At 45.2% G+C, this 26,253-nt stretch overlaps 1 long non-coding RNA gene across 2 annotated transcripts in view; it reads left to right on the top strand.

The window, feature by feature from the left end:
* LOC137347448 (uncharacterized) overlaps positions 1 to 22,801 on the top strand; it is a 277,338-nt gene extending 254,537 nt beyond the window's left edge. Inside the window, exons 4-6 of one of the 2 annotated variants that reach the window (XR_010968966.1) lie at positions 827 to 924; positions 18,476 to 18,574; positions 21,856 to 22,801. This is a non-coding gene — a long non-coding RNA (uncharacterized lncRNA). Of the gene's footprint in view, positions 1 to 826; positions 925 to 7,521; positions 7,606 to 18,475; positions 18,575 to 21,855 lie in introns of those variants that run through there. The other variant, XR_010968967.1, reaches the window with a different exon arrangement.
* The last annotated feature ends 3,452 nt before the right edge of the window (positions 22,802 to 26,253 follow it).

Below are 26,253 nucleotides of genomic sequence, written 5' to 3'. Positions count from 1 at the left end.
TTAAATAGAACAGAACAGATGCCAGTTCAGTGAAGAAGAGAGCAAGTCACTTCGTCTGTGTGGTATATAACCAATTGAGATCCCTTCAACTAGTGAAGTGACAAGTCCACTTTGCTCTTCCTCAATTTCTCGGTATAAATCCAGATCTGTTGACAAGACTTTGCTTTCTGATGTATCTTTTATTTTTCTGCTTTTATCCAACATGATGATGTTTATTTTCTATGATTGCACTTGGCCCTTCAGCTAGATTTTGGAACCAAAATCACTTCTGGGTGGGCAGACAGACCAGCTTCTTTGACATACATCACAATCAAACATGTCAAATAATCAACATTACAATCACCAACATCAACATCACAATTATTGACATCACAATCATCAACACATCAACCATTTTCTTGACCAAGCAACGGCAGACTATACTTCACAATATTTGCACTAACATGCATCCAATTCCCAACTCCAATGTCCCAGACTGTCACTGAAGATTGATTGATACTTGTCAGGCACCAAAAATCCAGTGTAGATCACCTTTGGTTTATCTCACCTCAATTGCAGATTGAGGACAATGTTGCAATTGATTTCAGATTATTCAGAGAAGAACAATTACCTGTATTGGTTATGCTCAGCGATGTACATGCACAGTATGTACACAGACTTGCTTCCCACTTTCATGGATAATTGCTGTTCCTTGTTAAACTTTGAATTATTGAGTCATTTCTGATAACCCAGTCTAGATACTATCCATGGTAACACTGAATAGATATTTACTTCATTATTGATTATTAATCTTTGTTCAATTTTTGTCCTGATTTTTTTTTTGCAGGCCCTGCAATTTTCAGCACTTAGAAAGCCGAAACAATGTGATGCCCTCTACAGTGGATCTGAGATTGAAGAATCAGATTCAAGAATCCTTACTAGGGGGTATGCAGCATCTGAACCAGGAGGTGTCAGTGAGAGCATAAGAACATTAGAAATAGGAGCAGGAGTAGGCCATTCAGCCCCTCAAGCCTGCCCTGCCATTCAATAAGATCATGGCTGATGTGTCCCAGGACTCAACTCCTCTTTCAGTCCTGCTCCACATAACCCTTGACTCCCCGAGATTTCAAAAATCTATCTACCTCCTCCTTAAATACATTTAGTGACCCAGCCTCCACAACTCTCTGAGGAAGAGAATTCCAGAGATTCACCAACCTCTGAGAAGAAAGTCCTTTGCATCTCAGTTTGTAAATGTGTGACCACTTATTCTGTAACTATGTCCCCTAGTTCGAGATTCCCACACCAGTGGAAACATATTCTCAACATCTACCCTGTCAAGCCCCCTTAAAATATTATATATTTCAATAAGATCACCTCTCATTCTTCTAAACTTCAATGAGTAAAGGCCTAACCTGTTTAGCTGTTCTTGATAAGACAACCCCTTCATCCCAGGAATCAGCCTAGTGAACCTTTCTGAACTCCTTCCAATACTAGAATATCCTTCCTTAAATACGGGGACCAAAACTGTACGCAGTACTCCAGGTGTGGCCTCACCAACAGCCTGTACAGTTGTAACAAGACTTCCCTATTTTAAAACTCTAACCCCCCAAGCAATAAAGGCCAACAAATTCAATGTAAAATCATGTACAGAAAGTAAAGTGTTCCTGCACCCCTCTTTAAAATTATACTATTTAGTTCATGTAGTCTCAGCTCATTCTTCCTACCAAAATATATCAGTTCACACTTCTCTGTATTAAATTTTATCTGCCATGTGTCCGCCTATTCCAGCAGTCTGTTTTTGTCCTTCTCATTGCTTACTACATTTCTGAGTTTTGTCTTATCAGCAAACTTTAAAATTATATTCTATATACCCAAGTCCAAATAATTCGAATGTATCAAAAAGACCAGTGGTCCCAATACTGACGCCTGGGGAAAAGCACTGCATACCTTCCCCCTCCACAGCATCCCCCCTGCCCCCCTGCAAGTCTGAAAAACAACCAATTGTTACTACTCCCCGCTATTGTAACACCACTACCCCCAGCCAGAATGGAGATGATTGGATAATTTCCACTGCCATAGTTTTGGTCATGAGTTCTGTTTACTTGTCGTTCATAGAAACATTTTTAAGGAGACACTGTAGACTGTTTGCAGAAGTGTACTAAAGAAAAAAGAAAGATTTGCATTGATATAGAGCCTTTCACAACCATTTACCTAAGTGCATCACAGCCAATGAAGTAATTTTTTGAAGTGTAGTCACTGTAGTAATGCAGGAAATGCAGCAGCCAGTATGCACACAGCAAATTCCTACTAACAGCTATGTGATAATGAGCAGGTAATCTCTTTTTTTGTGATGTTGATTGAGGGATAAATATTGGCTAGGACACTGGGAATAACTCCTCTGCTCTTCTTGAAAATAGTGACATGGGACCTTTTACATCTACCCAAGCAGATGGGGCCTTGGTGAGGTGAAAGTGACTGCCCTTGACATCAAGGCAGCATTTGACCGAATATGGCATCAAGGAGCCCTAGCAAAACAGGAATCAATAGGAATCAGAGGGAAACTCTCTGCTGGTTGGAGTCATACCTAGTGCAAAGAAAGATGGTTGTGGTTGTTGGAGGTCAATCATCTCAGCTCCAGGACATCACTGCAGGAGTTCCTCAGCACAGTGTCCTAGGCCAAACCATCTTCAGCTGCTTCATCAATGACCTTCTTTCAGGCATAAGGTCAGAAGTGGGGATGTTCGTTGATGATTGCACAATGTTCAGCAACATTCGCGACTCCTCAGATACTGAAGCAGTCTGTGCAGAAATGCAGCAAGACCTGGACAACATCTAGGCTTGGGCTGTTAAGTGGCAAGCAACAGTCACACCACACGTGCCAGGCAATGGCCATCTCCAACAAGAGGGAATCTAACCATCTCCCCTTGACATTCAATGGCATTATCATCACTGAATTCCCCACTATCAACATCCTGGGAGCTACCATCGACAAGAAACTGAACTGGAGTAGCCATATAAACACCATGGCTACAAGAGCAGGTCAGAGGCTAGGAATCCTGCGGCGAGTAACTCACCTCCTGACTCCCCAAAGTCTGTCCACCATCTACAAGGCACAAGTCAGGAGTGTGATGGAATATTCTCCACTTGCCTGGATGGGTGCAGCTCCAACAGCACTCAAGAAGCTCGACACCATCCAGGACAAAGCAGCACGCTTGATTGGCACCCCATCTACAAACATTCACTCCCTCCACCACCAGGCACAGTGGCAGCAGTGTGTACCATCTACAGGATGCACTGCAGCCATGCACCAAGGCTCCTTAGACAGCACCTTCCCAACCCGCGACCTCTACCACCTAGATGGACAAGGGCAGCAGATACATTGGAACACCACCATCTGTAAGTTCCCTTCCAAGCCACACACCATCCTGAATTGGAATTATATCACTGTTTCTTCACTGTCGCTGGTTCAAAATCCTGGAACTCCCTTCCTAACAGCACTGTGGTGTACCTACCCCACATGGACTGCAGTGGTTCAAGAAGGCAGCTCACCATCTTCTCAAGGACAATTCGGGATAGACAATAAATGCTGTCCTAGCCAACGACGCCCACATCCCATGAATGAATTTTTAAAAAAGTCTCATCCAAGAAACAGCACCTCTGACAGTGCAGTGCTCCCTCAGTTCTGCATGAGAGTAATAGTCTTGATTTTTGCTCCCAAGCCTTGGAGCGGAATTTGAATATAGAACCTTATGAGGCAGAGGTGAGAGTGCTACGAACTGCACCACAGCTAACACTAGCTACAACAATGTAAACCGCTTGCTTTTAGTCTGCCATAAGTCCCGTCCCATCACCAAATCATTGGGTGACACAGTGGTGTCAATAGAATAAGGCTATTTGGCTCAACAGGTTTATGCTGCTGGTAAGCCACACACAGCCTACTCCCACCTTATATCAACTCACCCATCACCACATCCTTCTATTTCTTACACCCTCATTTAGTGATTTAGCTTCCCCATAGCATCAATTCTATATGTCTCAACAGCCCCATGTGGTAGCAAGTTTTATATTCTCACCACAGTCCATATAAGTGTGTCAGCTATAGCTCAGTTGGTAGTGCTCTTGTTTCTGAGTCAGAGGTTTTGCGTTGGAGAACCACTACAGTGAGTTGAGCACAAAACTCCAGAACTGAATGTCCACTGCATCGCTGAGGGAGTGCTGCATTGTTGAAGATACTCTCTTTGGGATGAGGTGCTAGACCAAATCCCTGTCTGCTGTCTAAATTAGATGTAAAAGATCCCATGGCATTATTTCAAACAAAAACAGGGGAGTTAAAACAGAAAATGCTTGAATTACTCAGCAGGTCAGACAGCATCTGTGGAGAGAGAAACAAAGCTAACGTTTCAGGTCTGTGAACTTTCAGCAGAACTGACAAAGGTTGGAAAATAATTAGCTTTCAAGCAAATGAAGTGGGGTGGGGGGGAGGGGGGTGGTGGGTGCTGCCACACGGGGAAGAGAACAAAGGGGAAGGTGTTTGATAGGGCAGGGAGCAGTATAGATTGAATAACAAAGCTGTCCTGAGACAAAGACAAAGAGTGTGTTAATGCTTGTGGTGAAAGACAAAGCATTAGTCCAGAGAGTGTTAATAGCAGAATAATGAGCAGCTCTGACTACATGAAAACAGGCACATGGTTAAAAAATAAAATAAAATATTAAAAAAGGCCAGTCATGCTGTCAAATTATTGAACTCAATGTTCAGTCTGCAAGGCTGTAGAGTGCCTAATCGAAAGATCAGGTGCTGCTCCTCAAACTTGCGTTGATGTTCACTGGAACACTAGAGTAGGCCAAAGACAGAAATGTTGGCATGAGAGCAGGGGGTGGTTGTTGAAATGGCAAGCAACCCGAAGCTCGGGGTCATGATTTCGGACTGAGCGGAGGTATTCCGCAAAGTGATCACCCAATTGAAGGAAGTACAAGTAAATCACTGCTTCACCTGGAAGGAATGTTTGGGGCCTTGGATGGTGAGGAGAGAGGAGGTAAAAGGGCAGGTATTACACCTCCTGCGATTGCATGGGAAGATGCCGTGGGAAGGGTCGAGGTATCGGGGTTGATGGAGGACTGGACCAGGGTATCACGTAGGGGATGATCCCTTTGGAACGCTGATAGGTGAGGGGAAGGGAAGATGTGTTTGGTGGTGACATCACACTGGATGTGGCGGAAATGGCAGGGGATGATCTTTTGGATGTGGAGGCTGGTGGGGTGGAATTCCAGCACTTCCTGTTTTTATTTCAGATTTCAAGCATCTGTAGTATTTTGCTTTTATTATGAACAGGGGAGTTATCCCCAGTGTACTCATCAATATTTACTCCTCAATCTCCATCACTCATTAAAGAGATTATCTTGCTATTATCCCATTACTGTGTGTAAATTGGCTGCTGCATTTCTGACATTACAACAGTGACGACACTTCAAAAGTCCTGAGGTGTTGAAAGGCACTATATAATTGCAAGTCTTTCTTTTAAACTTCTTAATTCCTTATTGGACTCAATAGTTATATGTTATATGTAATATGTAACATAATATGTTATATTTTTGGGCCTTAGTTTTGGACTCCCCCACAAGTGGAATCATTTTCCTTATGTCTCATCCTTGGAGTCATCTCATACTCTCTTATTAAACCTGAGATCACAATATTAGTTGCAATTGATGGAGAACAGATTTTATAGAATTATTAATCACCCTTATTCTTGGAGAGAAAGGCTATCATGCACTTTTGAAACAGTGCTATGGAGATCTTGGAACCTGGTAGATACTGTTCTTTGCAGTATATTCGTGAAAGGTGGAATGTTGCCAGTGAAAACCTACACAGTGGAGGTGATAGCTTGCCTCCAGGCTTCTGTGCTCTGTCTAAGCAGATATAAACAGTTATTCCTGCAGCTGCTGCTCACTCTGGCCTGACACTGAGCCAACATGGGGGTGAATCTTCCTGGCCCCATGGAGATGGGTTTGGGGACAAGGGAGCTGAATAAATAGGGGAAAGCTGCGTTGGGACAGCTCCCCATTGTCTTCTCGCCTCTGTGGTGAATTTCCCAGGGGCGGGCTGGGAACAAAGTCGGCAGCCCTCTCCACAGAGACTGGCAGCTAATTAGGTCAATTAAGGCCCCGTTTAGGGGCCATTTTGCAAAGGCAAGGGCAGCTTCCCACCGTCAGAACAGCCAAGTGCAGAGTCTGCCAGCTCCTTGGAGGCGGCCTCTCACCAAGATTTCGGTGGGCTCCACAGGTTGCTTTAAATGATTGTATCAGGGGGCCGCAAGGCTCACAGGAGAATCCAGAAGTGCAAACATTCTTCCAGAGTGGTTATCCCTCCACCCTGAGGCACCTCACTGTACTGTGCTTTCTTTTAATTCAGCTGAAGAAGGAGGCCTTTCTAAGTGCCTCCATTTTGAGGCACCCCCTAGGTCTCTCTCTTTTTCAGCAGTACCCACCTCTCCCGGTGGGGCTGCTGGCCAGTAATTGTTGCGGGTCCTCCTATTGGGTCTCCCACTTCCCTGGTCCTCCCGCCATCCTTAGACGGTGAACTAGAGACAGCCAATTAGGAGCCTCATGCAAAGCTGCGCTGGCAGGCCAGGGTCAGGATCCCCATATGATCCCGACATCAGGGTGCTGGTATCTGCAGGAACATTCCGTTCGTGCTGTCTGACTTCACTCTTAAAAGAATGGCCAATTGTGTAAGATCCTAAAGGGCGTAAAAGTGTTCAAGCAAAATGGAGAGAAGGACACAAAATCAGGGAGTTGTTGCTCTACAACATTCATTCTGCCACCTTGCACACATCAACTGCAGTGGCCCTGGTTTCATGATGCCATCAAGCCCAAGCTCAGTCAATGAACACCTCACCGAGGATTACATTTCAACCATTGTGTGACTGCTGCTTTTTTTCTCGCAGCAGCAGGAAGAGAGTCACAAAATAGCTGTTGTTAATTATTCATAAAACAGGGGTGCACTTTGCTGAATGTGCACTTTTCATTTCCTGTTAAAAAGGAAGTTAAGCATAGCTTGTCATTCACGGTCTTTCACAACAGTATTTTGTTTCCTTTCTCTGTGTATTTCTAGCAGTCAGAAAAAAGTGTATTTTCAAAACTGCACATTCCTTTATTCAATGATCTATTTGTCAATCTCAAATCAATTGCATAAATTGAAATTCTATCGAGGCAATCTGTGCACTCAGCACAAGATTTGCTGTGCTGCTATAGTTTTCTTCATCAAGCATGGTGCAGTGCACAATAAATGTTAATGCCAGTAACAGCAAGCATGACAAGTTTTTATCATGCCTCAATCCTGAAGGTTTTAAATCACCACTATTCAGTGCAAAAAAGGCACTTTTTTATTCTTCAAAGTGACTGAGTTATAGAAGAAGACTAACCAAATACTATACGTTCAGATCTGTTGCATTTGGCAGTAATTCTCTCTATATAAAAAACAGCGTATACTGACTGCTTAGAGCTCCGCCTCTAATTGAGGAACCAATATGCAATATCTTGCAGTGTTGGGTTCCATCATGTGAAAACTATACTGTAAAAGATGCTGGTTTGGATTTAATCATTTCATGCAAAACTGCTAACAACCTAAATGTATGTATTGACAATTCAGATTTCTTATTTGGTGAGTTGACAATTTTAGTTGGTGTGACGGATAAGGGCACTAAGCCAAAAGTTTTTGTTGGTGTTGGTTCCAGAAAACTATTGGCAAATGCACGTGAAAAATTGTTTTTTCTGGCTTTTCTGATACAAAACTATGTGTAGGATAGATGGTTATAATGAATGGGATACAAGTAGGACCTGTGGCTTCCCCACTGACTCAATGTGAAGTTTGTTTTGTAGTATGTGCATTACCGACCAAGAAGGTTCAAGGTTTGGTTCTTGGTTTGCATTTATTACTGTTAAAGCTCCAGTGGAGCACCTCAATTAGACTCAGAGTCCTTGCACTTAGGTAAAAGGGTGGTGGAGGCTAAAGATTATGCCATACAGTGCATGTTTCTCAGGTACTAAAAGGCCTTGTTATGGCCAGGGTGTTGGCATGGCTGGTTTCCACTGTTCATCTCCCAACTGACCACAGTGTTTTGTTTAAATTAGTGTTTCGGCCTGTGTTTTGTTTTCAAAATAAACAGACAGTGACTGGTTTTCTCATAGGTTTAAAACAGATTAAATATTAATTCAACAATAACGACCTGAAATGTTCGCCAAACCACCCATGCATGCATTGACTCTCATATGCATACACAGAGAAGATAGATAGAAGGGAAAGGGTAAAAGGTGTTAAGAGTTCAAGATGCAAAATTCTGTTGTTTCACAAAAACCTGTGGGATCCTCTTTGAAGGTAAGTTTTAAAGTTGCAGGCCTGTTGCTGGTTATCTTGTATTTTGCTAGGTTGCTGAAGGCTTCTGGCAGTTCACTTCAGTTTGTAGACAGTGCTGATATTCTTAGCTCAGTTTTCACAGGTGGAGGAGTTGTTTCAAAGGCAGTTGGCTTTGGAAAGCCAGCTGAGGCCCTCAAGTGGCCTATTGATGGCCAATTAAGTGCATCTTGCCACCACCGCTGGGCTCTTACTAATTTAGGCAATTTTTAGTCCATCCTGGGAACCATTGTATGCCCTGGGACCACCCCCCCATCCCGCCCCCCGGACCGAACCCCATCACCTTCCAGAATGGCCCCAACGACCCACCCTCACCTTCCTCTGTTCCAGGGTTCCACAGCAGTTGGCTTTCAACTTATCTCAGCAGGGTTCAAATGTTAGCTGGAACTGATCTCTCCCTTTCTCTCAGCCTTGTGCTGGAATTCAAGATGGCTTTCAGCGTTGACTCTGTGGTTGGAGAGACCAGACTGATGTTAATGACCTGATGGCTGAACTGGACAGACCCCTTTGTTCTTCAAAATGATTACCTTTAAAGATTAAGCTCATTAAGTGTTAGTTTTTCCCATGTGAATTTAGGGGCAGGATCTTGTTCTCATCCCAACTGTGGGTTTCTTGGAAGGTGGGGACCGGAGAACTGGGGGAGAATCGTCCATCATGGAACCCGATGCCGGGATTCCCGAGTCCGATTCTCCCAGTGGTGGGATAGGCAAACAATGACCTTCCCGCCCAGAGGCCAGCTGAGGCCCTCAAGTGGCCTATTGATGGCTAATTGTGCCTCTTGCCACCGCCGCTGGGCTCTTACCAATTTAGGCAATTTGTAGTCCATCCTGGGAACCATTGTACGCCCTGGGACCACCCCCCCATCCCCCCGCGGACCGAACCCCATCACCTTCCAGACTTACCCAACGACCCACCCTCACCTACCTCTGTTCCAGGGTTCCACAACAAGACTGAGGCATCTGTATTACCGGCAGTGGCCACTGCTCCTGGTGGCGCTGCTGATACTGCTTAGCTGCCAGCTCTGTGATTGGCTGGTAGCGCTTGGGGGTGGGATCCCAAACCCTATAAAGTCTTTGAAGGGAGGGGATCCCGCCTCCTTAAACTTTGACCCCGATAAACTGGAGGGTTGCTCCAGGGCTCTGAAAAAATGCAGAGGTGGGGTGTCCCACACCTGCACCCCCCACCCCCGACTTTTAAGCCTAGTGTCAGGAGCCCTGCCTCCTGCACAAAATCCGGACCTAGATTTCCGTTCCTGATGGGCTGTACATTAGCGTTTGTTGGCCCCACTTTGATAATATGAGGGCTGTTCAGACTCTATTGTGGTAAGGGATAGCTGGAGACATTGGGCCAGATTTTGTGCAGGAGGCAGGACTCCCAGTACTGGGCCGAAAAGGCGGGGGAATCCCCGCCTCTGCAGTTTTTCTTTCGGGGTCAAAGTTTAAGGAGGCGGGATTCCCGTCCCTTTGAAGACATTATAGGGACCGGGATCCCACCCCCGAGAGATGCCAGACAATTAGAGGCCTCAGACTCAGGCTCAGTGGTGGAATCCTGGAGAAGAGGTAAGTGAGGCGCGGTCGCTGGGGCCAGTATGGAAGGCCCTGCCGAGGGAGGTGTGGTGGGTTGGGCTTTCTCCAGGGGAGGGGGTGTCTTGAGGGATCCTCCATGAGCCACAAAGTGCCCACAGGGAGGGTGCCTCATTTTACAAGGTGTCCTCTCAGCGTGACAGAGGCTCCCCCTACCGCCGCCACTGGTAAGATCCCAGTGGCGGCGGGAAAAGGCCCTTAATTGGCCGTCAATAGGCCACTTAAGGGCTTAAAATGGCCTCTGACGTGGGAAGGTCGGAGTCGGCCTATCCCATCCCCGGGAGAATCAGAATCTGGAATCCTGGCATCGGGTTCCATGGCGGGTGATTCTGTCCAGATTCTCCAGCCCCCTTGCCAAGAAATCCTCCATAGGGATGAGAACAAGATCCGACCTGTAGAGTCGGCGAGTGTGTTTGTCTTTGTTTTGTGTCTAGCTCACATCCATGTGTGATAAGCTGTCTCATTTCCATGTAGACAGGGTTTTAGTTCTCGTAGACATGGATGTGTATTTTAGTGCAGGATTTGGTATGGGGTCATGTGACTTCTCCTTCATTTTGCTGACAGCAAATGTACTAGTCTTTTAAAACTGTTCTAATTTTTTATGATTCTTCAGTTTAGTTCTTTATTTTCATCGCTGCACTTCTCATGAGAGTGACAGCCTTGTAATCCTCCAATATGGTGGGCAGGAAGCACATGCTATGAGTTGGAAATATGCTGCCCGCCACACTGGTGAAGCCTAAAAAATCGGCATGCACTGCCCATGACTGAAACAGGCATTAGGCCCTTTGCATATACACCCTTCTCCGAACGTCACTGCTGCCCAGCATCCCACCCCCGTCCCACCTCAGCTAGTTACAGTCTACAGCTTTCCAGCTCAATGGTAATCAGGCCTGAAGCACTCAGGCTTCATCATTCACTGCAGGAATTGACCCTTATGAGGTCGCCGAGCACCAACCATGGGCTTGCCAGAATTTCAGGGCTGGGGTGAGGGTGAAACTAAACCAGCTCAACTCTCCTGCTTGCTGGTAAATGACTGTTGCTGAAAACAGCATGTGTAGGAACATGGGATGAGAAGAACACTGGCCTTGACTTTGATACCCATGATTGAATTACCTGCTAAAACTCATGCTCTAGGATCACACATAAAGAATAGGTCACGGGGATAAGATACTTGAAGTCTTCTGGCACCTTTGCAGAAGTAAGCTGGAAGGAGTTGCCTCTTTGAGTAGAAATGGGGGAAAAATTGAACCAAAAACAGCAGGATAAAGAAATATTAATCCAACTCGCCACCAGGTTCGTTGCTCAGGAGCAAAGCATCTAGCTTCTACCTCATCACCTGAAACTTTACCGCTTTCTAGGCCTCCTCCATTTGCCCCTCCACCCTGCCTTATTCATTCAAATGCAGCTTTATTACCATTCTGATTCAGGTTAAGCTTGATCCCCTTGTAGATTTCCCACTGCAGAACTTCTCCAAATGTCCTTGAATCTGTATCCCACCTTTCAACAATATCGTCCCCATTTTAATCAGGAGTAGGATTCAGGCATAACAAGCAAGCACCATACCACCCCCTTACCTTTGCAGCATCAGGCCTGAGCAATTTTAACTCATGGGTCTCATCTGAATGCCGCTTGTTGGCTGCACACCTGAAATGGGTGGGAAGAAGCAGCTGGCTAGCAGGCAGGAGTGGAAACTTGAGTGGCAAGATGTAAACCATTCAGGGAAGTTAGGGTGGAGGTTTTGTGGGAGGGTCTTGCAGGAGGGAATGGGCTGGAGTCCAGGAGAGGCCTAATCTTTCTGAAGATGCCCTCCTGCTCTTCCTGGCTTAACAAGGAAAGTGATAAAAGTTATCTTAAGTGACTTCTTCTTGTCACAGACCCTCCTTCTGCTGGCTTCAGCAGGCTGGAAAGTCACAGCAGCAGCCCTGCTCAGGCTAGAGTTAAAATTGCAATCAGGGCCCAATGATCTCATTGAACCCTGCTCTGTACAGTTAAAGAAGGACCCGGCCAGCTTCAGGCAGGTGCCCTTGCCACCTACTCAGAACATAAAATTAATATTTAAGGTGATGGGATCCATGTTGGCAGATAAGACACCCAGCCAATTTGTAACTGCTCAGTTTCCATTGGACGGGTAGGGTTAAGATCGCTCAACGTATTTCTAGCTATGAGTTGGCATATCTAATCTGCTTCTCCCTAACTTATCAGCCAGGATATTGTTCTCTTCCCGATGTCGGGCTCCGTGGCAGGGGTTGGGGGGAGGGGGGGGGGGTGCGCGGAAGAACGGAGCAGCAGTGGCTCACCATGGAACCTGATGCCGGGATTGCTGGACCTAATCTTCTCAGCACCGGGGAAATTCCATGGCGGTCCCTCCGCCACTCTGCGACAGGACCCGACTTTACATATTTAAATTACCTGTTTGCATGAATTAAAATGAAAACAGGAGCGATCTTACCTGCAGTCCCGGATCTTCAGTGCGACGGGCGGCACTCACGCCACTTCACTTTCCCGTCCGGGGAAAGCTGGCGCCACCAAGGTGGGGAAGCGGCAACTCTGTATTTGTGGTGTAGTGAGGGATGGGGAAGGGGTGAACTCTGCACTTAGTGCAGTTGTGCGGGGGAAAGGGTGAACTCTGCATTGGTCGTGTAGTTGGAGGAGGGAACGGGGCAAATATGTATTTTTAGTGTAGTGGGGGAGGGGAGACGGGGGCAACTCTACAGTTTCTTCGCAGGACTGGCAGCCCTTTAAAAATGGCACTAGCGTCTGCGCAGAAATATTTGACGCCGTTCATGGCATCGCAGAGGCCACTCCCGCCACGTGATTGGGGGCGGGGGGCGGGGGGTGGGGGGAGTCGGCCACCCTGCATATTATAATGAGCCTCCAGGCTCAAGATTGTGGCGGTGTAGCGGCACGCAGCCTGTGCATGCCGGCCGCCATTTACTACGCCCGCAACCGGGAGTGGTGGTGGGACCACAAGATCCAGCCCATCTAGTGTGTGGAATGGGAACTAACTCTGAGATTACTGCCCTTGAAGTTGTGCACTGTCGTCTCGAAACTGATTAAGCAAATTCCCTCTGCAAGACTCCTCTTCCCATGTACTGTGTTTCTATGTGAGTCACATATTGATATGTTTCCTTTCCTTTTAAGAAGATTTTTCATGATTACTGTGTCACCTGTGAAGCAATGCTTCACATTCACAGTTGCAAACAAAATTATATATTCCCCTAATTATAGAACTCCCCTACAGCTACAGATTTCTTTTTCATGGCCAGTGTTTTGCTTTTTCCCTTGTAACCCCTTGTGCTACCATGATGTTACTCTTGAATACTGTGTACCTATTCGAAAACTCCAGGTCAACGGAAGTTCTATTCTATCTCCTCCTCCCATTTTCCACCCTCTCCTTCACTATTACTCTTGAATTGTGGGCTGCTCACATTCTGGAACATGCCCTATGTCATTAATAAAAGGAGAAAATGGAATTGGCGAAACTCTAGTTTCTGGCCCAGATTGACTGCTTGTGCCAAAATAGAGAAGTGAAAAAGGACTAATGGACAAGCCAATAGCCAGTGTGAGGAAAGATTTTGTCTGGTCATTATTTTTTGTGGAACCTGTAATGAGTTCTTTATGTTGCCTGATGCAAAATAAATGAGATGCGTGGAGTCTAGTTGGTTGAAGATCTCAAAACAAGTTTATTACGGCGAAACTATTATACAGTACAGAGCTAACTATTTACAGAACCTTCCTCTAGGTGGTACAGTTGCAGAGTGATGCTGGTTTCGAGTCACATGACTGCATCCTGGTACTGAGCTCATTAGCGTACTAAGATCTTAAAGGGACATCACTCTTAAAGGCAATCACACAACATCTCCTTTATTTCCAAAGAAAAGTCTCATATGCTGAAAGTAAAAACACATAAAATTAGATAACATCAAAATTATTTACACATGGATAGAGATTGTGAAATTTACAAAAGCAGTGGCTTAAAAGTCTATATATCATTTCGGAGATTTGACAACTCTCCAGATCTAGTTACAGTATAACCTTCTGGGGATGTGGATTTCACCTTTGGCTGTTTTGGTTCTGCAGGCACATTGTAAATGCATTAGTTGTTGTCCTGTGGTTCTGTCACACCCTCATCATTGGAGTGTGTTTTATCGAGTCCGCTGTGCGCAATTGGAACACTTCTCATAGTTGGCTTTGGTTGCTTCTCAACACTGCTCCGCCAGATGTTGCAATCTCATAGGACCTAGGCTCACTGCATACTTTGGGTAATTCTGCAGGTCACCATGTTCTCATCGTGGGGTAGGTATATGCTATGCATCGTCGATTTTGCCTCATCGGGATGGATTCCTCAATCCGAATAGATGGAGCCAAAGAAATTGATCTGACTTACATTCACCTGGCATTTCTTGCTGTTAAAAATGAGCCCTTCACAATGAGCAACTGGCATCAATAAATGAAGATTTCAATCATGTTCTTCCTTGGTTTTGCCCATTACCGTAATGTCATTGGCAATGCACATACAGCCAGGCATGTTTTCCATAATTCTGTCCATGTGCTGCTGAAATAGATCTTGACTGACAGATAATTTGAAGGGTAGTCTCTGGAAGCAGTATCTTCCAAATGGCGTCCTGAAGGTGGTGACTTCTTGAGATTCCTTAGCTAGGTCTATCGACCAATATCCATGTTTAGCATCCAACTTGGAGAAGAATTTGGCTCCTGTGAACTTGGGATTCAATTCCTCTAGTGTTGGAATCTTGTGTGGGCATCTCACCATAACCAGATCTGGAGAGTTGTCAAATCTCCGAAATGATATATGGACTTTTAAGCCACTGCTTTTGTAAATTTCACAATCTCTATCCATGTGTAAATAATTTTGATGTTATCTAATTTTATGTGTTTTTACTTTCAGCATATGAGACTTTTCTTTGGAAAGAAAGGAGATGTTGTGTGATTGCCTTTAAGAGTGATGTCCCTTTAAGATCTTAGTATGCTAATGAGCTCAGTACCAGGATGCAATCATGTGACTCGAAACCAGCATCACTCTGCAACTGTACCACCTAGAGGAAGGTTCTGTAAATAGTTAGTTGCCTCAGATCTAGACATACCAGGATTGCTCCATCCTTCTTTAGTATGCGCGTGATTAAGCTGCACCACTCTGTGTGATGATGTGTTCCATGCCATCTAACTCGCGCTTAAGCATTTTTTGCATGTGTACACTGCACTTTCTGGGAGGATCGAATGACAGAATGCATCCTCTCTGAGGTGCAGTAAAGCATAGCCTTTGAAATCTCCTATGGCATCGAACCTGTCCAGGTATATTTGTTGTAGGTTGTGGACTGACTCAATGCGGGTACCTTTGGTCTCTTCTGCTGTAATGGATACCTTGGTGACTTCATGGATAGTTATGATGTTGACGTCCTTATCTGCTGGTAGTCCTGCCATTGCTGGTCCACTCGTGTCTGCCAGATAAAGTATTTGTGGTTTCCATGCCGACTTGCCATAGTTGCATTGCATTGTTAGTGTGCCACTGCAAGAGATGGGTGACCCATTGTATGCATATAGCTTTGCAGTTGTCGATTGTATCATTGATTTCCAACGACTCCAGTACATATTGCTACGACCAGGTGAGCAATGTGTCTAGGGGTCTCTTGCTGTCTTATTGTAACAGGGTTTAATTTTAAACACACTGTGGTTTGAGGTCCCCTTTTTGTGAATCTGTGTTCACAGTTTCCAATTATAAGGCAAAGAACTGACCACACACGGGCTTTCTTTGGTTTAAAGCAGAAAGAGGGAATTTATTAAAAACGTTAAACTTAAACTCGAATACGGTTCACGTCTACGAATATACGACATGCTCACACTAGCATGCACATGCAATATAAACATGCAAAATAGGGTCAGAAAAGAGCAGAAGAAGAGATATTAGAACAGTTTGAGGAAATATCTTGTTACTGTTTCTCGAGCTCGCTGTAGTCCTTAATTGAAGTTATAGTCTTGCGTTTCATTGGGGCCCAGTAATCTTAAAACTTTGTTCACGTGGCAAACCTTTCTCTCTTTGACTTTCAGGTGTTTTCACAAGATTCAGTTCCTTGGGAAGAGACACAGGCAGGCAGACAGGCAAGAAAGGAGATGTTCTTAGTTCCAGGAGAGGTCCTTACTCGATGATCACACGGCTTTCTGCCTCAATTCCCTTTGTTTGGCAACAGCCAGTCAGTCATGTGACCAAAATTGGTCTGACAACTTCTGTGTATTGGAGGAACAGGCATTGGCTCCCTTTGTTTCCACATGTATGGTACTATGCAAATGTCCTTCCAGTCAGAGATTGCAATTTTTAAAGTTTTAATATTCTTGTGGTGAAATTATGTGTGCCTCAGTCTTGGCAGGTGGGGTTTGCCTGACAATATCCTTCAGGATTCGGACTGGTAGGGTATTTGCACTAGGTCCGGTGTCAATATTAACCCTGATAGTATGTTTTCCAGCTTTATTTGGGCACGTGATGTTAATGGTCGCAAAACTTCCAGTTGTTTGACTTCATCAACATGATGTGTTAGGTTTACAATGTGGAACGCCTGCTGGTCTTTTGGCTGAGAATTGCTTCTATCTGCGTCTTGTCTCAGGTCTGTATTGCTGTGGACCCCGTGTATCAGCTTGCATTTATGCACGTCTCTGGCACTTTCCTTGCTGCTGTTGCCCTGTTGCTGTGCCTGTCGGTCTGTTTGTTTTTGTCCTACTGTGACTTCCGGCTGCAAAGGGACATCCTTCTTAAAGGAGATCACACAACAGAACCAGCATTCTTTTATAATTATGATTTCTCTAGAAATGATGAGCATACACGGCCATGGATTCGAAAACAAGGATGAGAATTTTAACATCAAGGTGTTGCTTCACAGGGACCCAATGTACGTCAGCGGGCACAGGGCTGATGGGTGAACGGGACTTGGTTGAGTTAGAACAAGGACAGCAGAGATTTGTATGTCCCCAATTTTATGGAGTAGAACACGGGAGGCCAACCAGGTGCACATTGAAATAGTCAAGTCGAGAGATCTGTTTTAAAATCAATTGGTCCATTTGATACTATGGTAAACATTCCTTTGTTCTGTCACTCTTTTATTGAATGTTAGATTTCTTTTAACAGTCTAGCCTGTGGCAGTCGGAAGGGTTGTAAAATGGCTAAATGAATATTCGCAAACAAAAATGGCTTATCAAGGTTGCTTTCTCCAGTTGAGTTCTGTGTATTAATCTCGCCCCCTTATTTCATTGAGCGGAAAACTCTTCCTAGCTAGTTGCCCTCAATGATCTGAGTACATACATATGCATACATTGAGCGACACGTGAATATTTTAAGTAGAGAGCCTTTTTATGGCTCAATAAAAACACTGGAGCTCTTCTATATATTTTTTCAAATGACTTCCTTCTTCATAATTATTTTGGATATATATTCTTCGGTTCTTGGAATATGCAGTAAGTTTAGTGCAGCTGCCCAATCACATCATGACCAACATCAGAAAAATATAAACTCATAAATTGTCTCATTGTATCAGCCCATGCATAGATTATTCTTTCTCGATTGAAATTGCTTTGCAATAAAGGTAAGTTCTGAACTAAATAAGAAAGAAAATCTCATTTGCTCAGGTAAAAAAAAAATCTTTTGAATAAATTCTGATGAAGCATTTTGAAAAGTCCAGCCTGATTTGGATTTAGATGGTATTCCTTTAAGGAAATAAAGTAAAGAAAAAAGTGTTCAGAACTATAAAGGGTTTTGATAGAGCAAATAAGGAGAAAATGTTTCCACTGGCATGAGGATTGGTAACCAGAGGACACAGATTTAATGCAATTAGAAAAGGAACCAGAGGTGAGATGAGAAGAATTTTTTTTTTTAGGCAGCAAGTTGTTATGATCTTCAAGTCAGTGCCTGAAAGGGCAGTGGAAGCAGATCCAAAAGTGAGTTTCAAAAGGGAAATGGATGTATACTTGATGGGGGAAATCGTTTGCAGGGCTATGGGGAAGAGCAGGGGAGTAGGGCTAATTCAATAACTTTCAAAGATCCTTGTATAGGTACGATGGGCCGAATGACTTTCTTCTGTGTTGTAGGATTTTATGTAATGTTGCCCCATGAAACTCTTGCCACCATTTTGGCCATTCTGTGAGAGATGTTAAACATTTGTTGTCATTCCTTGCGTGATAGTCCATCACCTCACTGCCGGCAAGTCTGCCACAACACTCTGTGTGTTGCCAGATCTCACCACATCCTTTGGGCTGGATGGAACTGAAAATTCAGAGTCCGTTTCTCCCAATAAATACTATTTTTTCCCTCCAAACTCTTGCAGCTGGATTATCAAAGAATATTCACATATTGTTGAAGATATGCAATTCTTATACCAATGTAGTGGTATAGTAGAGATGAGCAACTGAGGCACGCAATTCTAATTAGGCTGAGGAACTTAAAGTTCTCTGTGAACAATTTCATGTTTTGCTGAGTTTATAAGAAACCTATGCTTTTTTTCTTCAGAACTGCTTCATTCAAAACCTGGCAGATGAATCAAACTCAAATACCAGAACTGTTGGAGATCTTTGAGATGAAGAATCTTTGTTATCTACAATTTGCACGGTATAAATTTTCAGATGTTGTCATGTGTATAAACAAGCTTTTACTTTTATATCTTATCAAATCTTTACTGGGTTTTGATTTCTATCATCTATAAATGCTTCTCCCACTCACCACGCACCCCCCTCCGCACCTGTGATGTCATCTTCAATTGATACCAACTATGGCTTAGGGTAGGGACACTAATGTTGGCCTCAGCATCCTCTTCACTAGGGACAGGGGGAAAAAGAAATCAAGCAGGATTCCTGCTCCTGACCACTATCCAGTGACTCATACTTGGAAAGTGTGCACAGATGGATGTCAGGTGAGTACAGGATCGAGCTCAGCTCTACCTGTACTTGAATAGCCCAAATGTCTTGGTTCCCAAATGCAAAATACCCACTTGTGTGAGATACTGGAGAGTTGCTGGTGCCTATGGAATCATTGGGTTGGATCTTGTTCTCATCCAGAAGGCAGGTTTTGTGGAGAGGGGTGACGGAGAATCGGAGCGGAACCGCCCACCATGGAACCCGATGCCAGGATTCCTGGTTCCTGGGGAAGGAATAGGCCAATGATGACCATCCTGCCCAGAGGCCAATTGAGACCCTTAAGTGGCCTATTAACAACCAATTAAGGGCCACTTCCTGCTGCCGCTGGGATCTTACCAAGGTGGGTGTGGGGCCTCTGCCACGCAGTGAGGACACCTTGTAAAACAAGGCTCTCTCCCTATGGGTTTAAAGGGGGGGGGGGGGGTTACTCCCTTTGTGGGCAATTTGTGGACCACAGAGGACACCCCTTTGGGAACAACTGTATCCCAGGAACCCACCCCCTCCTCTTGGACTGAATGACCAACATGTCGCCCCACCCCTCGCCAGCGCTTTCCAGACTGGCCCCGGTGACCCCACCTCACCATCCTGTGTTCCAGGGATTCAGCGCAGGGCCTGGGTCCGAGGCCTCTGCAGTACCAGGAGTGGCCACTGTTCCCAGTGGCACTGCCAATACTACTGAGCTGCCTGCCCTCTGATTGGCTGGCAGCTCTTGGAGTCAGGATCCCTGCTCCACCTCCAAAACTTTGATCTCAAAAGACCAGAGGAATGTTCCGGTGGCCAAATAAATGCAGAGTTGGGGTTCCACCCCCCCACCACCCAACCTTTTCAGCCTGGCACGAGGAGCCCCGCCTCCTGCACAAAATCCAGCCCATAACTTAGCAAATATCAGCTGGAGTTTAACACGACCCAGTGGGATCATGGTCTGGGAAACAAAAGCGTGTGGCACAAACCATCATGCTCCGACCTCAACTCCTGCCGCGATCGCGCACGAGCCATCCAATTAGCGGCTGGCTAGCAGACTTTTGGAAAAAAAGGCACGTGTGGGCGGGGAGGTCGTTGTTGATGGGAGTGGGAGAAGAGCTGGATGAAGGTGCTGACAGCCAATTGAAAGGGCTGCCAGAATCTTCAGTGGCTCTGACACTGTTATTTCAAAGACTGCACATAAATATCAGAGCACTAGGAAGCAATGATAACAACCCTCAAGACCACTTGGAGCAGCCCTTCACTTGCCACTAAACACACTTGCGACCCACTGGACAACAGAGCTTCCCACCGGTACACCTTTTGAGAACTTTAACTCACTTGTGGCCATGGCAGAGACAAGCACCTGGGTGGTCCCATGGTTTAATGATCACTCCCTGCATGTCCTCCTCCAGGCTGCTAAAGCAAGGTGGGCAGTCCTTTTCCCTCGAGACCGAAGGAGGAGATCTCCCCAGCTTACCAGGAAGGCCTGAATGGAGGCTGCAGTGGAGGTATGTAGGTTTGGAGTTGTTCAGAAAACCTGAATCCAGTGCCACGAGTGTGTCAAAGACTTTCTCCGTTCTGCCAGGGTGAGTGGCAAACCTCAGTTTCCATTGTTTGGTAATCAGATGGGTGGGTGTGCAGGTGTGGATGTTGGAATGTGGAAGCCCTTTCAGCTGGAGAGAATGACTAAAGCTCTGTCATGGGGCATGACAATGGCTCCAGAGGCTACAAACAGCAAGAGGGCTGAGCGGGTGGTCTCTCAAGTCCAATAATTTAAATGATTCTCATGTGTCTTGTTATGACCAGGTGAGAAAGATGTCAAAGGATCTTTTACTGTCTTCAACTGTCTTATTGCAACAGCGTTTAATTTTAAACACATTGTGTTTTGAGCTCCCCCTTTGTGAATCCTTGTTCACAGCTTTCCAATTATAAGGCAAAGAAATGAGCACACCAAGTTTTCTTTAGGTTTAAAGAAGAAAAGTGAAATGTGAAGCCTTAAACTTAAACTTTAATTCAGTTAGCACCTACGGATATACCCCGCACCCACGCTAGCATGCACAAGCGATACGCACATGCAAATAGAGACAGAAAAGAGAAGAAAAATAAAATGGAGAGGTTTGAGGCAATCTCTGAAGAGGGTTTTTTTTTCCTGTGCTTCGAGCTCACTGAGGGTACTTGATTGTAGGTAGTCTTGCTTTCTGTTGGGCCCCAGTATTCTTCTTCAACCTTGTTCACTGAAGGCGACTTTTCTCTCTTTTGGTTTATATGCCTTCAATTGTTTCCGAAGCTGGTGAGTTCGAGATGAGAGAGGTGTTCTCAGTCCAGGAGCTAACAGCCTTCTGAGTTCAAAATCCCTGTTGGAAGTTCAAATTCAACAAACTCCTCCAGTCAGTTAGTCATAGGATCAAACTGGCCCAATGCCGTCTGTTTATGTATTCGGCCATCTTAGTAGTTAACCTGGAATGCTTCAACATCTGGTAATCAAATGTCCATTGTGGATTAAATTGGAACAGGGAATAGCTCCTTTGTCCTTTGAAGTACTTGTCTGTTGATATGCTAATGTCTTTCTCCAACCAAAGTCTCCAATTGTTTTTTAAAAACAAGTTCTTTCTTCACCATCAGCAATGTAAAATCAATGTTCATATGACAAAATTAATTTTTCTCATTCTTGGCAGGTGGGCGGGTTGGGGGGGGTGGTGGGGGGTGTGTGCTTACCTGACAGTCTGTATAGGAGAAGAGGGCCCAGAATGCCCAGAAAAGGGCATGGACCATTGGCAGTGTTCTGATCTTTGCCATACTAACACTGATGGAGCAATAGGGAGGCCATTCCATCATGAATGGTGCGGCCGGAGCACCTCTGAGTTCGTCAGGTTACGAGCATGGGGGAATAACAGTGATCATAAAGGTCAGTCGCACATTCAAAATCACAAACATGTGGTCAAACTGCAGCCAAAGAAATGTCCTTCAGTCTGGAGAGTCGCACGGACCTGATCTTTCTGTTTTCTCCCAAAGGTGAATCCCAACAATGACCAGGCAACATCTCTGGGAGACATCCAACAACTTCTGAGGAGGAGGAGGGGTCTCAGATGGTGTAGCAACATATCCTTGCCCTACACTCATCACCAGCTCAGATACAGTCAACTCAGTGGGCCAAAGCATGCATAGGGACTCGGGGTGACAACTTGGGTCTAGCACTACACAAGTACCGGGTCAGCTGTCGGAGGCAGTTTCAGCTGAGGTCTCTGACACTCGTTCTGGTGTCATGACGTCAGGGTCCCAAGTCAACATTATGATCTGCCATTTTATATTCCACCCACCCCGCCCATCTCTCACCCCCACCCACCCCCCCCCCCCCCCCCATCACCTTCTTGCAGCCACACCTCTGGGGATGGCCACTTTCTGAAAGTAAAATTCAGAGCAAGAAAGAGGAAATTGTTCCTGAACAGGTTATTCTATCTCTATGGACAATGACAGCAGTAGACCTTGAATTTCTAGCCAGTGATCTTTCTATATCGTCAGATCCTGATAAGCACATTAGTATTTTGCTGGCAAATGTGCCTGATTCAGGATTATGCTTTGATAAGGATTCCTATAAACGGTAGATAAAAAAGCCAATTTGCAGCTCTTTGTATCACAGTCATTTGTTCATTGGTTCAACAATTCGATCGACGGAGAAACAGATAACACATAACAAAAACACACATTTTACACAAGAGTGATTTAGATTTCTAAAGTGTCCTGTTATCTGAATATAGATTTAGAATGGACAAGAAATTAATTTCAAAGCAATAGTTTTCCACTTGGAAGACACTTAAGGAATGAAATTCCTTTCTTTTTAGGAAAAATAGGAGATTGCCTGCTTTTCCTCCAGAATTAACAACTTATAATTAAACTGCAGGATGTGTCGTTCAGAAATGTTAAGATTTTTGAGAATGTGTTTTCAGTACTGGACCAATGACTGTGAAAAATATGCATTATCCATGCTTTCATTATTAAAGTGTGAATACCATTATTAAACAGACTTTGGTTAGAGTTGTGAAAAAATGCCATATGATTGCAGTTAGAATTGTCTGCAATAATGATGAATGGGAAGTGATTTGGTCTCCCCTTCACCCCTTCCAACATTACCTACTCCTCCTGCACTGAGAATCATTTCAGGTGCCCATTAATCCCCTTCACTGAGCAGCATTTTGGTCCTCAGCCCTTGTAGCCCCGCACGGAGCAGCAAACACTGTGGGTGATTTTAACTCCCGTTGCCCCACACACAGCAGCAAACACTGGGGGTGATTTTAACTCCCGTTGCCCTGCACAGAGCAGAAAACACTGGGGGTAATTTTAACCCCCGTAGCCCCACACACAGCAGCAAACACTGGGGGTAATTTTAGCTTTGGACAGGAATGTAAAATTCAAACTGGTCACCCATTTTACAGCTCATCTCATTTTCTCTTGCCTTGACTTCAATGTCAGGGAAAAGTGAGTATGATGTATAATGAACAGCCAATTCGATATCGCTCGTTTTGCACCATTATTAAAATTAACTCCATTGTCTTTTCATTGTTCGGTCGTGGATAACCATTAGGCAGCCCAGAAATGGCTGATTGTATTTGTAATGTGGCAAAATATATAAGAGTTCCAGGAGTAAGATTTTATGATTATTGACAATGAGCTAGATGACAATTCCATTTTAAATAGAATTACCTCTTTTCTTCAAATAGTGATAAACAGAACAATGCTACTTTTTTTCCTCCAATTCTGTGCCCTCCTCTCATGTTGTGGCCAGCTTTTGTGGGCATCAAATGTCTTTTGTTTCCACACCAAGTGGCCATTCATCATACACCTGCTGAGGTGGTGACTTTTGACACACTATTAGGTTAGGAACTGTTAGCCCTCAAACCTGCCCCTGCCCAACTGCCCGACAAGTGTATTTACCTGCGGCAAACACTGGATAGCAAACAAAGCAGGAATCTTGACTAACTTTTCATGATCCTACTTCCAAAAGAGAAAAGTTTAGGAGATCTGGGCATTGGTTCACTATAATTAAGACAGTTACATTTTGGCACTCAGTCTAATGTCAAGTGAGTCAATTTGCTTGCTCTTTGTAGATGTTATACCTTTTAAAAATCCTACTCTAAAGAAGGTAGGTTTATGACATCAGCATAAAATCACACAGGTGCATAAGATGTACTTAGGAGAAGTGTCAAGGACAACACTATATATCAGTTGTTACCAGGATTGGTTTTTTCTGTGCTAAGTTGGTGATAGTTAAACTGTTATTTGCCAATTGCAGTGTAATTCTACTCTCCAATCGCTTGATTTGGAGACAGTGAGCTGAATTTTGTCAGACCGTCACAGGTCCTGGTGGTGACAATGGAAGCAAATACCATCGCCATATTTCACAAATGTGGCCGGCAGACTGTGATCATGCGGTGGCCAACAAATCAACATCTCTGAGGCGTGGGACCTATCCCATTTCAGGACGGGGGAAGGGGTGGGGGGGGGTGGTTGGTGGGGTGGTGGTGAGCTATGAGGCACTGATGGTGGCATCAACTGTTGAAAACGTAGGGGGTAAGCCATCATCATAACGTGTCAGATGCATGGCTGCATCTCGGCAACAGGTTGCCTTCTTTCATAGCTCATCCCATTATGTCCTCTGAGAGTGGACGTGAGGAAGAGCCATTTGGCAGATGCCATTAACGGACGAGGGGTTGCCACAAGCATAACTGTCCTGTTGTGCTTCATGCAAGGTCTAACTGTGTTCCTCTTACCACTTTAAGAGAAATGGCCCATAACACCAGGGAGACATCGAGGACTGGCGGTGGGGTCCCTGATGTGCATCCTCTGATGCCAGCAGAGGAGGAGGCTCTGGAGCTAGCAGGGACCCAGGGCAGCCGAGCAATTGTGGATGGGGAGACTGGAGTGTCTGCACAATAGAATGAGGAGACTTTGTGTTCATATGTCCTCCACCACACTTCTGGAGATCCACATCACAAATAGTTGGCATCAGGAGATTTGAACAACCTAACCCCCAAATGTTTGTGTTCCCTCATGGCACTTTGGAAGCAAGCTCAGCAACTGGGGAAGGGGGCCTGCTGTCAATGCCTGAAGAGAAGGAGAAACAGTCAGAGGACGCAGTGTCACATCATTCCCCTGCTCCTTCCACCAGCTCAGATGCTTTCACGTCGGTGGGTATGAGCTCGGGCTTACATTCAGGATCACAAGCTGGTAAGAGCACTACACACATGCCCGAGCAACTGACAGAGGCTGGGACAGCTGAGGCCATTGACAGAGTAGGGCCTATCAACAGCCTGTTGTCATATCAGCTGCCAGTGCAGGGATTGCACCATGTAGAAGCACATGCAAGCATATAAAGAAGATCGCTGCACTTGGGGTTTCATGAGTGTATTAATTGCAGCCTTGTCATTGGTTGCTCCAATTGTGTAAATAAATGGAGGTCAAAATGATTGCTGTAAATGGATCATGCTTTCATTGCTGCCTTGTCAGATGCAACCTTCACCCTAGCTCCCTACGTAGGCATAGGCTACATTTGGTCAGTGTCTCAGATGTGTCAAAAAATGTGGTGAACCTGGGTGCTAGGCATTGAAGTGCGACAGGCAGGAAGTGACAGGTGAAATACAATGAGGTGAGTCTTTACTGAGTTCACTTTGAGAGGCCATCAAGGTGTCAAGAAGCAAGTATGTATGAGATTGTCCTGTGCTTCCCTTGCAAGTCTATCAATGGCCTTGGCCTCCGGCGCAAGAGAATCAACATCCAGTGCTGCCTGCTCAATAGCCTCCGCCACATCCTCCTCATTGGATAAGGACTGGCAATCAATCATGCCTTATTCATGCAAGGCCTCTGCTGTGCTTGATTATGTAGAGCACAACAGACAGCACGCTATGAGAGACCCTCGCTGTGGCATACTCCAGGGTTCAACTGGATCAATCGCAGCACCAGAATTACATCTTCATCAGCCTAATGGCCTGCTCGGTAGTCGCTCGGGTAGACCCGTGGCAGGTGTTGTGTCTCTCTTCTGCTGCAGTGAGAGGGCTCCTCACAAGCATCAGTATCCATATCTTCAATGGGTAGTCCTTATCCCTGAGGATCCATCCCTGAACGCAAGTGGGGGGCCTGAAATGCTGTGGCACTTTGGACTGTTGAAATATGTAGGCATCATGACTGCTTCCCAGGAAGTGGGCACCCATCTACAGGATGTACTTGGTGGTCGCAGAACATTTGCATGCTGTTGGAATGGAAGCCTTTCCTGCTGATGAAGGCCGCTGGCTGCAGTCGATGACACCTTGCACCTGGGGAAATCCAGCGTTGGCACCGAGTCTGATGGCCCTTTCTGCTTGACTGTCAGGGTCCATCCAGTATTGCACATAGTTGCCAGCCCTCTTGAACAAGGCATTG

Source organism: Heterodontus francisci, chromosome 32 (genome assembly GCF_036365525.1).
Source record: "Heterodontus francisci isolate sHetFra1 chromosome 32, sHetFra1.hap1, whole genome shotgun sequence".
Classification (NCBI taxonomy): Eukaryota; Metazoa; Chordata; class Chondrichthyes; order Heterodontiformes; family Heterodontidae; genus Heterodontus; species Heterodontus francisci.
Note: the sequence above shows the minus strand (reverse complement) of the source record. Positions and strands in the feature narration are given on the sequence as shown.